Genomic DNA, 16,626 nt, shown 5'->3' on the forward strand with positions numbered 1-16,626 from the left:
CAACACACTTATCCAATTTGACCCAATATTCCTCATCAAGATATAACCCTTAAAAATATGGGTCTACATTTCTCATTTCTCACTCATAGCCAACAAAGTCTCTACATTTAATCATTCTTTCCCTACAAAAATCCTCACTCAATACATCAGCAATAACATTCTCCTCGCATATAGGCTTTGTAGGGGGTAGATTATATCCTCTCATGATTTTCAAAGCATGCCTTACTACATTGCAAGGGTTATATGTTTTGTTTGGCCCAATTGACATCTTGTAACTTTGTAAAAATGAATTGGTCTACTCAATGGCATTCTTTCCAATTTCAAAATCCCCTACCCTAGTACATCTACATGGAAATGTTCCCTTCTTGACACCTTTTTCCAAATATTTCCTATTCAAAGAAATTAATAACCAAAATATTTCTACCAACCCTAACCTCTTAGGAGCATACTTAGTCAAAATGTGGGGTGGCTGAGGATATTCAAAAATCCTTATAACAACATATTCTTCAAACAAGAAAATACTACCCTAATCATGAGTCAATTTTTTTCTAGCATCAAATCATGATTTAGGTCTAACAACCATCCTAACATTTCTATGAACTCTTTTAATTATGCATCCTATCATTTTCAAAACTAGATAAACAAAATCATTATAGAAAGAGATAGCATTTGAATATGGATAGTACATTTTCCATACTCATGTCCATCTTTGCACTAGGAACCTCTCTCCCCATTCTTGTGTTGACTCAAAGAAGCTTTGATCAAATATGTCAACATTCTTTGAAAAGATAAGGTGCATGATTAGGGAATAGTGAGGGAACTTGAAATCATTCAGTCTTCTTGTTGGGTAGCAATGATTTCTTTTTGAATACTCTCAATGATGTATTCTACAAAATCATAACCTATATAGTTATTTGGATCTTGAATACTCAAAGCCATGACATAGTATACCCCTGAAGCATTCATAGTTCCATTCGAACGTAGGGCTTTGTCAATCCCACACATGTTATTGTGAAAATACCTCTGAAAGAAATCCAAGGGTATGATTTCTTTGATATCTTTCCTCTTTGGAATCTCTCCTACATCCTTCTTTACCTTGGGAATGTGTCAAGTCATGTTTTTACCCATATAAAAACACTTATGTTTCTTAAAATTCTTGTTCAATTCTTTAACATCAATGGGCAATGACATAGGTCCACCAAAATAAAATGCCTCTATGAATGTATCCTTATCCAGTGCTAGAAAAACACTTTTATCCTTCTTGTATAATGACTTCTTAATAGGATTATAACATTTGATTAATGCCTTAACCAAATCCACATCCACAAATACTTCTAGCATTATCAATTTTCCCAAATTTCTTACCCAAGGGTTGCAAATTGGAAGTTCTTTCACTATGTTCTTATAGAAAAATGAAAACAATTCATACTCATTTCTATTAGGGACAATTGCATCTATGCACATTGCATATGGGTCTTTGAATACAAGGTCAATAGAATTCTAAGCATTTATGGAACTAGACAAGATGTGTATCCATTCTTCTACAAATGTATTGGGAGGCTTTAGTGATGTATTTGGTACTTCAATCACTACCTATGCAATCAATTTTCCTTCTATTTAGGTCATTTCTACAAGTATTTTCATTGATTTTGTATTCTTTTTTGATAAAAATCACTTAAAGATCACTTTTGCAACTTGAAATCACTCAAAAAATTTAGACAATTGAGAAAATGGTAATAAAAACCTATTTTTTTCCAACCTTTATCAATTTCTTTAATGCAAGCATAGCTTTAATTGGCATTTAAGGGTGACACACTTTAAAACCTATCAATCTTCAAAAAATAGGTTAAATCTACAATTTTTTCAAATTTTTGTACCACCATCTCATCCCATCTTTATCCAACTCTGATTTTTCCATTGAAAAGCCATTTTATGCTTTAAAACTTATAGGTGTGATAGCTGCAAACAAGACCATTTTGCTACAACATGGCTTGAAATGTTGTGAGCCCTTTGTTTCTCATTCAATCATGGCTTTGCAACTACATTTAATCATACCTTTGTGACTGTTACGACCTTGTGACAAGCCTTTAACTTCTAACACTTTGCAACCTCACCATGGCCTAACCCTCATAACACTTTATGCTTGCAACCATGAGATGCTTTAGAATTCATTCTATCACTCCACAACTCTAAAATTGGGCATTCAACTTCATTGTGTGAGAGTTCACTCAACTAGCTAGCTCAACATTTCTTATACTTTACAATCTCACAACTTAGTTTTTTTAACTATTTATGAAGGCTTACGAATGTGTGCTTCACTATCAATTGTTGCTTCATAACTCAAAACATCAACATCATTTGGAATTGTGCAAGGTTGTGACAACATCTTTAACTACCACACATATCCTTTTCACATGTCCACAATTCAATATGTTTTCTTTTGATTTCAATATGAGAAGGCATGATCAATGCTTTGTTTAACCTTCATCTTTTTTTTTTTGTAGCTTTACATCCTTACTTAAGATGTTACTTCAACTGCATGTGATAGCATTCAACTTAACTACCCTCAACGCTTCACAACCTAAAAATCTTAACTTCAATTAAACCTTGCAACAATGTGATCACAAACATTCACAACTTCACTTCTCTAACCCATGGTTCTTTTACACTACCCATGATGATGCGCTAATAGAAAACCTTTAACTCAACACTAACTTATCGCACACTTGCAACTTATGTTTGACCATTTATTTGAACCTTTGCAATGCCATGCCAATAGTTTTTATTGACTATTTTTCTTCATTCATGCAATCATAGCTATAAATGCCTTAAGCCAAAATAATCATGCAAGCATGCACTCTTCTCTTCTTTGCATAGTCACAACTTACCACATTTGAAGCTTTCATGAAATATAATAGAAGAATTATTTCAAAATATAGGATAACAATGTATGCATGGAAAATACATACATCTTTTAAAGATCAAAATTATATTGCATGAGCTTAAAAATAGTCAAACAAAAGAGCTTTCCTATGGTTTTTCTTAAGGGATAACAAAATTTTACAAACCCTATCTTATTCTCAACACAATTCTTCTTGATTTTCTTAAGAATTTTGCACAAACTAGGTAAGAAAAAAATCAGACCATTGGGACCTTGGGAATTTATTTTCTATGCTTCCTTATTAAAGTAACATAAAAGCCAATTGTGTGGTAATGCACTTGAGAGATCATGCTTCCACTTGGTGGAATAAAGAGGAGAAAAATCTCAAAATTAGCCTTACGAATCTCACCTGGGGGATATTTTATGAGTGGTTTAAAGTGAAGCTTCTATCTTCTCAGTATAGAGAGGCTTGGGTGGATAAGCTCCATGAGATTAGGCATGATACCATGACAATGGATTAGTATGATTTGAGATTATTCAAGATGAGATAGTAACCCAATTATAAACATGACATGGTTCTTCTATATAATAACTTTGTTAGGGGCCTTAATGTCTCTATCATTAGAGAATTTGTATGCATCATCCCATGAAGCTCGCACCTATCACTGAGAGGGTGAGGATTGTCAAGAGAAATATAGAGAGAGGATTCAAAATAAGAGATGATATTCAGATCCATAGTGCATCATCTATAGGGTCAACTACACCCTCTATTCAAACACAACTTTCTAGAATGACCCATACCAAGTTATCATCCTCAAGGGGATGGAACCATTATTTTGGTAGGTAGTTTCATTCATAGAGATAGTAGGAGGTTATAACTCTAGTAACTTATGAGGGAAATGGTATGACCTATATCAAGGTAGAAAATGACATAAAAGTCACCCAAATTAGGGTGGTTATTAGAGTTCTAGTAGGGGGAGCTATCCAAACTATAGTGCTCCTCATTAAAGAAACAAATATGAATATGGTTTTGGGGAATGCTTCTATTGTGGCCAACATGGTCATGAGTCATATTTTTTTCCTGAAAAGATATTAGTAGGTTCAAGCAAGGGTATGGCCATGTGAGAGCCTACCATTGGGGATGCAAGTAGATCCTACCAAGGATTTGTGCTAGTTGATAACTATCAAGATGAGAAGCATAGTCTAGACTATAGGTGCATTACATGGTATTTCTACCACTATTTTATTTTATTTTTTCTTTCAATTCATTTATTTTTCCTCCTCATATTCAAGGATATGGATAGTAGAAACATGCTTCACTTGGGAGATTATGGAATTGTGTTTGGGATGGACTGCATAGTCTCACACTATGTGATTATTGATTACCAACATAAGTTTTTGTAATATGCTAATGGCATAGGTGGACATGTTGAACTTGTAGGGGTCCAAAGACTAGTCTTACTTTGGATGATTTCAACTAAGAAGCTCATAAAAATATGGGGCAAGGATGTCAATTTTTTTAAATCTTTGTTAGTGACCTAAATAAATTTAAGATTTGAGAGGTCTCACTTGATGACCATCTACTCCTCTATGAGTATATCAATGTATTTCCCAGTGAGATATCTAGTATGTCACCATAGTGTGACATTGATTTTTGTATTGATCTCATTCCTAGAATGGGGCCTATTTCTTAGGAATCTTACTGCATGACTAATTATGAGTTGAGTGATATGTATTTGTATCTAGAGGAGTTTTTGGACAAGATAAATATTCATCATAGTTTATCCCCTAGGGTGCACCATTCATATTTATTAAGAAGAATGATGAACCTTTGTGTTTGTACTTTGAATACTAGTAGTTGAATAAGATGTGATGAAGAACCAATATGACTTACCAAGGATTAATGATTTCTTTAATTAGATGAAGGGAGAGAGAGTTTTCTCGAATACTGATCTTAAGTTGAGACACCATAACTTCATATCTAGGAGGTTGATATTTATTAGACAACTTTGCATACATGCTATATGCATTTTGAGTGGATGGTTGTACCTTTTGGGTTGATCAATGTACCTTTACTATTAATGAGCTTGATAAATCTAGTGTTATGTATGTACTTTGATTAGTTTGTCCATATTTTCCTTGATGAAATACTAATCTATTCTGACACCATGGAGGAGTATGAAGTCTACATGTTCTAGGTGTTGTAGTACCTTTGTGACCATCAATTATCTCCAAACTTGGGAAGGTGTAGTTTTTCTAAGCTAAGGTAATGTATTTGGGGCACATCATATTAAGTGATGATATTGTAGATGATCCTTATAATATTTGAGTTATCATAGATTGGACAACAACCAATTGTGTCCTATAGGTTCATAGTTCCATGGGGTTAACAGGTTAATATTGTTGATTCATGAAGAATTTCTCTCGCCTGGCTCATCCTATCACTTCTTTTCAAATGAAAGGGAAGACATATGTTTAGAAAAAGTAGTGCGAGTCATCATTTTAGGCTCTTAAGCATAAATTTACTAGTACACCTATCCTTGAAGTGTCAAATCCTACAAGAAAGTTCATGTGTTCACCAATAGACCATTGGAGGGTATAGGGGAAGTGTTGATGTAGGAGGGATGGGTGATATATTATGATTAAAAGAAGCTCAAGGACCATGACATGAGCTACCCCACTTATTGATGCAAGGAGGGTCGAAATGCTAGGGCCAAAGGTACACCTAACTATCCAACCACCTAGTTGAGTAAATACAACAGAAGAAAACAATATAGAGAACATCACCAAGGCGACAAGGAATATCAAATTACTTTTATTGATTCATCCAATTATCTAAATACATGCCTAGTTGTAAACCCTTATCAGTTATGACCAATAAGATTTATAAAATTCTAGACTTAGAATTTTCATAGGTTCTTAATTTGGACTTCTAGCCCTTCTATGTATCTCTCTCATCTAGATTCTCAAAGTCCGTTTTAACCTAAACCTAAACACCCCTATTTATTCTTGTCAAAATAGCTTACAAAAGATTCTAGATCTTTTACATAATAGAAGGCCAACCTTAAAATGATTTGCACACATCCCAAGACAATATGCTAACATTAAACTCACAATCCAAATTAATTACATAAGTCAGCTCAAACTAAGAACCAATCAATGACAAACATGATCAAAGAAGGACCCGAGCATCTACAAATATAAAGTTTACTCAACACATGAAGAAACACTCACTAACATCTAGAACTTGGTGGCAAATGGAACTTGGTAGAGTGAAAAAGATGAGTATGATTACTAGGCAACCCAATATGATTCTTCATTGCTTATGAGTTAGAATTAGAGACAGTTTTTCATGCGCTAGTGCATTAGAGACATTTTCTTTTAGGTCATTAGTTTAAGTTGCACAATGATGATCATAATAGTTTGTAGTATATCATTGCTCATTCAAAATTTAATGCATGAAAATTTCATTGGATGGAATTCTTGTGTAATTATGATTTTGATGTTTCTTACATCAAGGGGAAAGATAATGTTCTTGTGGATTCCTTGAGTAGAAGAAGGCATGAGACCTTAGTTTTGTCATTTGGAGTGGATTTTTATAGCTATATATTGGAGGATTTTCCTAGTGACATGTGGTATTAGGGGGTTAGAGAAGAGATTGGATCTATATGTACCCTTGAGGATTGGTTCATAGGTCATTCTTTAGAGTGTGATGAGCTATAGAAGCAATTGGAGCGTATTTATGTATTAGTGTCAACATATCTTCATTCAATGATTTTGTTAGAGGTGTATTGTCCACCATATTTCATACATCATAGCATAAAGAATATGCATGCCAACTTTTAACAATTATAACTTTGGGAAAGAATGAGGCATGATGTTTCTAGTTCTATTGCTTGATCCCTTGAGTGTGAGAGAGTCAAGCTACAACATCAACATCTTGTATTCATTTTGTAGCTACATTCCATTCTTGAGTGGAAGTGGGATGTGTGTGTGTGTGTGTGTGTGTGTATATATATATATATATATATAATCATGGATTTTCTTATTTCATCATGATGTTATTATGGTGGTAGTGGACAAATTCTCCAAGTTAGCTCAGTTTTCAAGCATGAGAGCATCATATATTATTTCTTTGGTAACTCATGTATTTTCAAAGGATATTGTTTGGTTGCATGGGTTAACTCATAGGATCATTTTAGACAGATATCTAGGGTTTTATTTGACACTTTCGACATCTCTTCACCATGCTTTGGGTATGCAACTCAATTTTCATTCTACTTATCAACTAGAGACAGATGAACAAGCTTAGTGGCTAAATTAATTTTTGAGGACATACTTTGCATGTATGTAGTAAATAGACATATAAAGTGGGATGACTACTTTTTTTTTGAGTTTTCCTATAATAAGGGTACCATAATTCTATTGGCATGTCACCTTGTTAGGATTTGTACAGTAGAATTTTCTAAACTCCTTTGAATTGGGATTGATTAGAGGGTTGTGTACTTTTGGATCTAGAGATGTTTCAAGATATGGAGAAAAATGTTGTTGATATTAGAGTACAATTAGTTGCTATCCAATATCATAGAATAACTATGAAGATGCTCATAAGATTAATTTCCACTTTTCTATTGGTGATAGAGTATCTTTGAGAGTTTTTTTGTGGTTTCGTTATGAGAAAAGCTCTAATACAGTATCACATTTTTTTGGGCCTTTTGAGATCTTAGAGAGGATTAGTCATGTTTCTTTTTCCTTGGCATTTTCACTTGGTCTATTGTACATATATGATATTTTCCATGTTTTTATTTTGAGATAGTATATTCATAATGTGACCCATGTACATGATTGGGGTGCTTTACAGGTTGAGGATGGGAAAATTTATTTGCAAACCATCCACATTATTCAACATCAAAGGTTAACTCTTATAAGTTGGGATATATATTTAAGGTAAAGGTTTAATGAGATATTAAAGATGATACTTCAACTATATAGGAGGATTTCATATAGTTGAGAGATTTATAACCATATGTTTGTGTAGTCTTCAAGAGAGTAATCCTATACCTAGTGGGGGAGGATGTAGTTCTTCTTGTGTTTTCACATTGTTCCATGTTTATTTTTATGCAAGAGAAACTTAGATTAGTATTATTGTACCATCTTAAAATTGAATAACTTTCCTTGTAAGACCTTTTAGCTCCCTCCTCTTCATGGCTCCTTCTTTAGACCATGGGTATGCCTATGCTTGTTCCTCTTTTCCTCTTCTCTGTTCCATCTTTCCACCCTATCACTCTAGCATTTTTCTTGGGTTTTTGTGGCACCTATGACCTATCCTCCTTGACCAAGTCAACTCAAGTCAACCTATTCATCCTAGGTTGACCTGGTCCTAGACTAGGTGTACTCAAGTTGACCTAGTCCCTAGAAGTTTAGGTTCACAAGCCCCAAAAGTCCTTGGGGGTTTAATTAGTTTATGACCATTACCTGGTCAGCCTTTATTATTTTCCCACCCAAAAACTCAAATATAAGGAAACTTGGAGAACTCATTTTCATATCTCATCTCAATCATTATTCATGCACTCAAGCTCTTTCTCTTAAGTGAGGATTTATCCCTTTTTCTTTCAAGGAGTTCAAATAATCAAACCTTTTTCAAGCATTCAAGAAAGGAGACTTCTAATTGAAGAATCCTTTGTGATGATTTCCTCTTCAAGATTTAGAATATTGTTTGCCATCAATAGAGGAGATCTGTATTGAAGCATTCATCTTCTTCTTCATTGATGCATGTTCATATCCATGACACCATGATGGAACTATGGTAGATTTGTTACAAAGAGTGGAGATACCCTACATTCCTAATTCAAATCTACAATACAAGTAATGTAAGGTGAATCTTGACATTTATCTTGTTCTTTACAGTCATTTACATTTACATTTCTCATTTACAAATAATTCCTTAACCTAGGGCTTGACCAAGGCAAGTCCTCATCAAAACCCAACCCCCAAACCTTTCTTTTCTATGTTGATTTTCAGGTTGGCAATGCAAGGGATTACATATGTGGAACCTATAATTCACAATCTTTCTGATGTATTCATTTTTAGAGTCCTAGAATATGTCAACCTAGTTGTAGGATGTCTTTCCAGGTTAACCTGGTCCTTTTGTCTCAATTTCCTTGGAGATTATTGGGCTTAGTTCCCTTCATCATTTTATTCTGAGATCTATAGTAAGAATTTTAAAAAAGATTCAGATCCATTATTTCTTGAGTGAAAATATATCTTCCTCTACGCATTTCAAGGTGAGTCCTTAATATTTCATTTCCTTTCATATCTATACTCTATATGTGTATCTTAATTGGGATAATTTTATTCATCTAGCATCTAGATTTACATTTCCTAAGCAATTAGTTCAATTTCATATTCATGTTATCTTATCAAAGGGCCAAAGACCATATATCCTTGTATTGTATTCCTCCGATAATATAGATTTAGTATAAGCACCCTTCCTCTTTTGGGTCCTAGCTAATCTACTTTGGGTTAGAAGTGGAATCATATTTTAAAATTATCTTCTTTCCCTTTCACAATACAAATAAATGGCTTAGTGACCCCACAAAGTGGAAGCCTACATCCTATTTAAAGTGCTTCCATTTTACCACTATAAAATTATATGTTTATATTTTCATATTGAGATGCTTTAATGACCATAAATTACTTTGATTATCACTATCATAGTTGCTAGATATTAGATGACATTTCTATTTAGGTTGGTCATATCTGTAAGATGATGTTAGTGATGTTACATGATGCTTTATGATGATATTTGGTTTATTTTTTATCCTAAACTAGACTAGCATTTACAATTTATCATATGGATGATATTAGATTCATTTCTAGAGTGCTTTTATACCTTGGATATTTGTCTTTTACCTTCAATAGGTATATGCTCTCTAAATAAGAGTAATTATTTAAATTAATTAAAGTTAAATGCTTTAACATATGATTATTAGCCTATTATATTGTATTACACTACTATTGGCATTATTTCTTGTTGGTGTTAGAATGATGTAGGAATGAATTCGTAGTCATGTGTTTGCAAGATCTACATGATGTCTCATTCTCCTTCACATGACTATTTATTTGTTTGTGCTTCAGCTATTACATAAATTGAGATTTTTCACTTCATGTTAATTGTTAATTGAATAGGTACTACATGTATTTACCTTGATTATAAGATCTAAGCGTGTGCTTATATTCTTGACAATGGCACCATACGATAGTGACCTTGACTATTCATGTTGCATCAATGGCATCCCTATATGGTAGATGTATCGATATTATTGTTATTTTAACCCTTTTATTATTATAAAATCTAGAATCATTATACATTATGTGATTAGAATTATGGACATGTCTCTACATTTAGGGTTTTCCACTTATCATAGAAAATGTTAATTGAAATTATTCTAATTTAGTTTATTGTTGGGGGATTTTAATTATCTGTTTAATTTATTTTATTTACTAGCTAATTTGTTGTAGTTGAATTCCAAATTTATAGAATTATCTTATTTGGTTTAGGAAAGGGGCCAATTATTCTATTAAGTGATTTAATAATCTAATTTAAAAGTCACTTTGATAAAAGTGTTAATATTAGGAAAAAGTGAGTTTTAATGCTCACTTCTCACATTGTGAATTTCATAATTTATTAATTTTTTCCAAAACCCTTTGGGAGAAATTATTGATTTTCTTGTTGTAGGAGATTGGATCATTAGCTTGTTGCAAGGATAGGTTCATTGGATTTGTAGTAGGATTCTCCTTCTTTTCAAAGGTTTCCATTGCATTTAGGGTCCTTTTTTTTTTTGTTGCATTTTTGAGTTTCAAGCTTTTAGTGAGAGATGTGACTCTTAGATTTATTTTGATTTACTTTGTTTCTTCATGTTTCATTGGTTTCTAAATAGTTGGGGGTTGAGAACTATTGTTCCCCTTAATTTTCATGCATTTTTATACCCTGGTTGGTTGGGTTGTTTATTTATATTTCATAGGGTTCTCAAAATCAAAGTTTTGGTAATGTTAAGCTACCAAATTTTTCATGTATGCCTAGAATGGATTTTTTATTATATTTTTGGGAGTCTGAATATATTTTAGAAGTGGGTTTTTTTAGTTCATCAAATTCTAAAATATTTGGTTTTTTGGGCATTTTTCTTGTGCCTCATTTTATGTGCCACCCATATTTGAGCTGGGATTTTGGGCATAAGTTTGGAGAAGAGAAAGAATTTTCTGCCTTCTTTTCATTAATTCAATGATTTTCACTTTTGGGCCTTTGGATGTGTTGGTGAATTTGTACTCCCAACAAGACATCCAATTGAGTGAATTTTCATACTTGGTTCTTTTGGTTTTATTTCTCAAATCTAACCCTTACATTGGTATTATCATGGTTTCATATGGAGTTGGTTGTGCTCATTTACAAGAACATGTGTGTTCCTATGACAAGATCTTGCAAGACCTAAACTCCTTAATTTAGGCCAGTTGAGTGATTGTTCATTTGGGGGTTGGGTTGAGAATTCATACTACCTATGGAACTTGTGGTATGATGAGAATGTTAGGTAGGATAGATGTGTGGAATGGCTTCTCACAGTTATCTCAAATTGGAAGTGTCCAACAAGATAATGTGAATGGGTTTAATAAGTGATAACCAAATAAACAAATGGGAACTAAAACTTAATCAAAAAATAAGATTCTGTTGAACACTTGGCCTCTTGAAGGAAATGGAATAAAGGTGTAGTGCCTAGATTCAAGGGATTTGGAATGAAGACACAATATATTGTTTCCTAAAGAATTATGAGTGAAGATACATTATGAGCCTAGCTCCCCAAGGTAGTTGGAATGAAGACTTGATGCTACTCGGGATACTACAAGACAAGTAATGACACTCCACCAAAGTCTCTACATGGTTATCCTTTAGAGTTATTTTACTATTAGCCCCAATGGGTCAAATCACAAAGAGGAGGGGAGGGGGCAGGATTAGTAATCTATCAGTTATGCAAAATTTCAACCACTCAAATCCTTATCATGACATAAGATTTATAAAAAAAATTAAATAATTCAACATTTAAACACATCCTCAAAATCACATATATTTTGGTCTCCTAGAAAGTCAACTTGGATGAAAACTATGTAGAAATTAGTACCCATAAATTTCCACTCTTCTGAAGAATACCCTATTCAGAGCTTAACCTTGTTAGGATTTTATAATGACATTATTAAGTGTCAATTTTCAAGGGATTCACCTCTAGCCCTATTAGGAGCTTACCCCATCAATGATAGCCTTGTTAGAGTACTTATAAATGTAATTAAATTTCCACCTTTTTAAAGGATTTATAATAATGAGCCTATTATTATCCACGTGGTTGAGGGATTTTATGGCTACAATTGTTAGGAAGAAATAGGTAGAATGATATGTTAAATAACATCTACTTTTCATGGTCAGATCTAACGTAGTGCAAAAAAAACCTCACTTAATTCCACACTAACTCTAGCTTTATCGCACCTTCACACTTCAACTACTCCTTGATCAACACACCAATTCTTTTCCTTCATTAAATATATAACATTATGTGAAACCCTAAATATTCCACCACATTAAACTTTCCCTAACACATTTTATTTTCAATTTCAAATACAACAATTGCACACCACACACCCAAACTCACATCTCAGTGCACTTGTAAATCAATGACTTCTTCACTAAGCTAATTCACTTCCTTGTATTGTTCTACTATGCTAGCTAACTGACTCACTATATTGACTACCCTACCTATAGAGTAGTCCCATAACATCAATTCATGCATAAGATATTTCATAGATGCAATTGAATGGTGTGCCAACATCTTCTCCTAGTTCAAATCAGGTATGTTAGTCTAATACTTGTCATATGTTATATTTGACGGTTAAACCTTTCTTTATAAAAAATTATTAAATCCTTGTTTCCAAGGATTCCAAGTAGGCCATTACATTTATTTTGTATCTTGTCCTTAGACACAAATTTTAATTTTTACAAGTCTTTTTATATCATTCCCTAAGGTAGTAAGCCCAAGTTGCAAAAGTTTGGGCAATGAGCCTAATTATTGTAATACAAGTGTTGTTGCATCTTATTAATATTTAGGATTTTATTGTATGATACTATATTTTAGTGCACCAAAATGGAGTTTCATTTTATGATACTAATTCATTTTCATTTGTATTTTTATAATGAGAAATTTGCAAAAAAAAAATTTGGATAGCCATATGGAATATATACCTTCCCAATTTAGAACAGGTTAACTATTAACAAATCTTGGGATAAATATAATAGTTATCTCGTTCTCATTGTGTTATAAACTATAAACTAAATTTAATGAATAATCACCTAGAGACTTGTACTTAGGCATTAAAATGAATATTATATTAAATACAATTATAGTAATCAGAATGAATCCTACATGTTAATCACCTAGATGAAAAATAGATACATTTGAGAGTAATGGTAGACATGGGAATCTTTGGATCACTGGTTAATTCTTCTAGTTGCAATTGTTATGTAATTTATGAATGTTTATAAACTTTATTTTTAAAAAATATGTTAGTTTATATTTAATTCTTGTTTCCAAGGATTTCCAATTGGAGTATTACATCTAGTATCAAAGACTATGTTCAAACCTTGGGATATCTATTTTATTCTCCCTTTATTTGATATAAATGATAAATAATATCTATTGATTCTTGTCTTTAAAATACTATGTGAGTTTTATAAAGACTATTATACTTTCATGAGGTTCTAGCTTATGTCATGCTTCTGATGAAGGATGCCTACTACACATATGCACAACGGGGGTCATCACTGACATAATTTTTTTCAAAGTGATCATGAGGAGGAATAGCATGAGGAACACTATGAGGAAGAGAGTCAAGAAGAAGGTGAAACATAAGGGGAGAACCAAGGTGGAGTTGAGGTATTGGTACCTCTATTTCAATATCCCATAGCTTAGTTGGGACCTTGGGTCAAGGGTTCGCAACATAGTGGTTCAGATCTACTCGGATCATAGGGTGGAGAATCATTATTTATGAATAGCAAGAAGAGAGGGGATAACATGAGTGTTCTCATACACCACTTGGTTCTAGAGGAGCACACATGAGAGATATAATTGTGGGTGATGAGGATACCATCTATTTGGAAATGATGATATACCTTTCTTGGTCTCAACCACCTTTCTTTGATGGAAGGGGATATGATAGTAAGGCTAAGTAATGGTTGTTGGACCTTGGGAATTTATTTTCTATGCATCCTTATTAAAGCAACCTCAAATCCCATTGTGTGATAATGCACTTGAGAGATCATGCTTCCACTTGGTGAAACATAGAGGAGAAAATTATCCAAATTAGTCTTACAAATCTCACCTAGGGGATATTTGAGGAGTTGTTTAGAGATAAGATTCTATCATCTCTGTATGGAGAGGCTTGGGTGGATAAGCTCCATGAGATTAGGCATGATACCATGACAACTAATTAGTATGAGTTGAGATTATTCAATTTGAGATAGTAATCCAATTACAATCATGACATGGTTCTTCTATATAATCACTTTGTTAGGGGCCTTAATGTCTCTATCATTAGAGATATTTGTATTCATCATCCCATGAAACTTTCACCTATCACTGAGAGAGTGAGGATTGTCAAGAAGAATATAGAGAGAGGACTCAAAATAAAAGATGATATGTACATCCATAGTGTATAATCTATAGGGTCAACTACACCTTCTATGCAAACACAACTTTCTAGAATGACCCCTACCAAGTTATCATCCTCAAGGGGATGGAACCATTATTTTGGTAGGAAGTGTCATTCGTAGATATAGTAGGGAGGTTATAACTCTAGTAACTTATGAGGGAAAGGGTATAACCTATATCAAGGTAGACAATGATGTAAAAGTCACCCAAATTAGGGTGGTTATTAGAGTTCTAGTAGGGGGAGCTATCCAAACTATAGTGATCCTTATTGAAGAAAAAATATGAATATGGTTTTGGGGCATGGTTCTATTGTGGCCAGCATGGTCATGAGTTATATTTGTTTGCTCAAAAGATATTAGTAGGTTCAAGCAGGGGCGTGGCCATGTGAGAGCCTACTATTGGGGATGCAAGTATATCCTACCAAGTATTTGTGGTAGTTCATAACTATCAAGATGGGAACCATAGTCGAGACTATAGGTGCATTACATTGTATTTCTACTATTATTTTATTTTATTTTTTCTTTAAATTCATTTATTTTTCCTTCTCTTATTCAAGGACATGGGCTAGTGGGAACATGATAGGTAGATAGGTAGCAAGTAGATTTCTCCATGAGATCCAAAGTGACCATGGATTCCCTGGTTAGTGGTCATGTGTTGGACTTGGGAACCTTCACCACTATAATTGATCTTAACATCCTTCCCTTAGGAGATTATGTAATTGTGTTTGGGATGGACTACTTAGCCTCACACTAGATAAATATTGATTACCAACATAAGTTGTTATAATATGTTAATGAAATAGGTTGACAAGTTGAACTTGTAGGGGTCCAAAGACTAATCTTAATTTGGATGATCTCAACTAAGAAGTTGAAAAAAATGTGGGGCAAGGATGTTAATCTTTGTTAGTGACCTAAATAAATTCAAGATTTGAAAGGTATCACTTGATGACCATCTAATCCTTTGTGAATATACCAACGTATTTCCCAATGAGATATCTAGTATGCCACCATAGTATGAAATTGATTTCCATATTGGTCTCATTTCTAGAATGGGGCCTATTTCTTAGGAATCTTACTACATGACTAATTATAAGTTGAGTGAGATTTATTTGCATCTAGAGGAGTTGTTGGCTAAGATCCATATTCATCATAGTGTATCCCACCTATACCCATAAAATTATAGGCTAGGGATAGGGCCCATAAAATGATAGGGGGCTAGGAGCCCATTCTTCTATTATTACTTGTCAATTCTAAAGTGATAACCTTTCATACCATTCATATTTATTAAGAAGAAGGATGGATCTTTGCATTTGTACTTTGAATACTAGTAGCTAAATAAAATGTGATGAAGAACCGATATCATTTACCGAGGATTGATGATTTCTTTAATCAGATGAAGGGAGAGAGAGTTTCCTCTAATTATGATCTTAAGTTGAGACACCATAAACTTTATATGTAGAAGGTTTATATTCATTAGAAAACTTTTCATATATGCTATAGGTATTCTGAGTGTATGGTTGTACCTTTTGGGTTGATCAATGTACCTTTACTATTAGTGAGCTTGATAAATATAGTGTTATGTATGTACCTTGATCAGTTTGTCCATATTTTACTTGATGAAATACTAATTTATTCTAAGACCATGGAAGAACATGAGGTCCACATGTTCCAAGTGTTGTAGTACCTTTGTGACCATCAATGATATCAAAACTTGGGAAGGTGTAGTTTTTCAAAACTGAGGTAAAGTATTTGGGGCACATCATATTAAGTCATGATATTTTAGTTGATTCTTATAATATTTGAGTTATCATAGATTGGAAAACACCCACTTGTGTCCTAGAGGTTCATAGTTTCATGTGGTTAATAGGTTAATATTGTTGATTCATAAAGAATTTCTCTTGCTTGGCTCATCCTATCACTTAGTTTCAAATGAAAGGGAAGAAGTATGTTTGGAAAAAGTAGTGTGACTCATCTTTTGAGGATCTTAAGGATAAATTTACCA

The sequence above is a fragment of the Cupressus sempervirens genome, chromosome 1 (assembly GCF_028749045.1).
Source record: "Cupressus sempervirens isolate cs-2001-9-10 chromosome 1, ASM2874904v1, whole genome shotgun sequence".
In the NCBI taxonomy this organism is placed as follows: domain Eukaryota; kingdom Viridiplantae; phylum Streptophyta; class Pinopsida; order Cupressales; family Cupressaceae; genus Cupressus; species Cupressus sempervirens.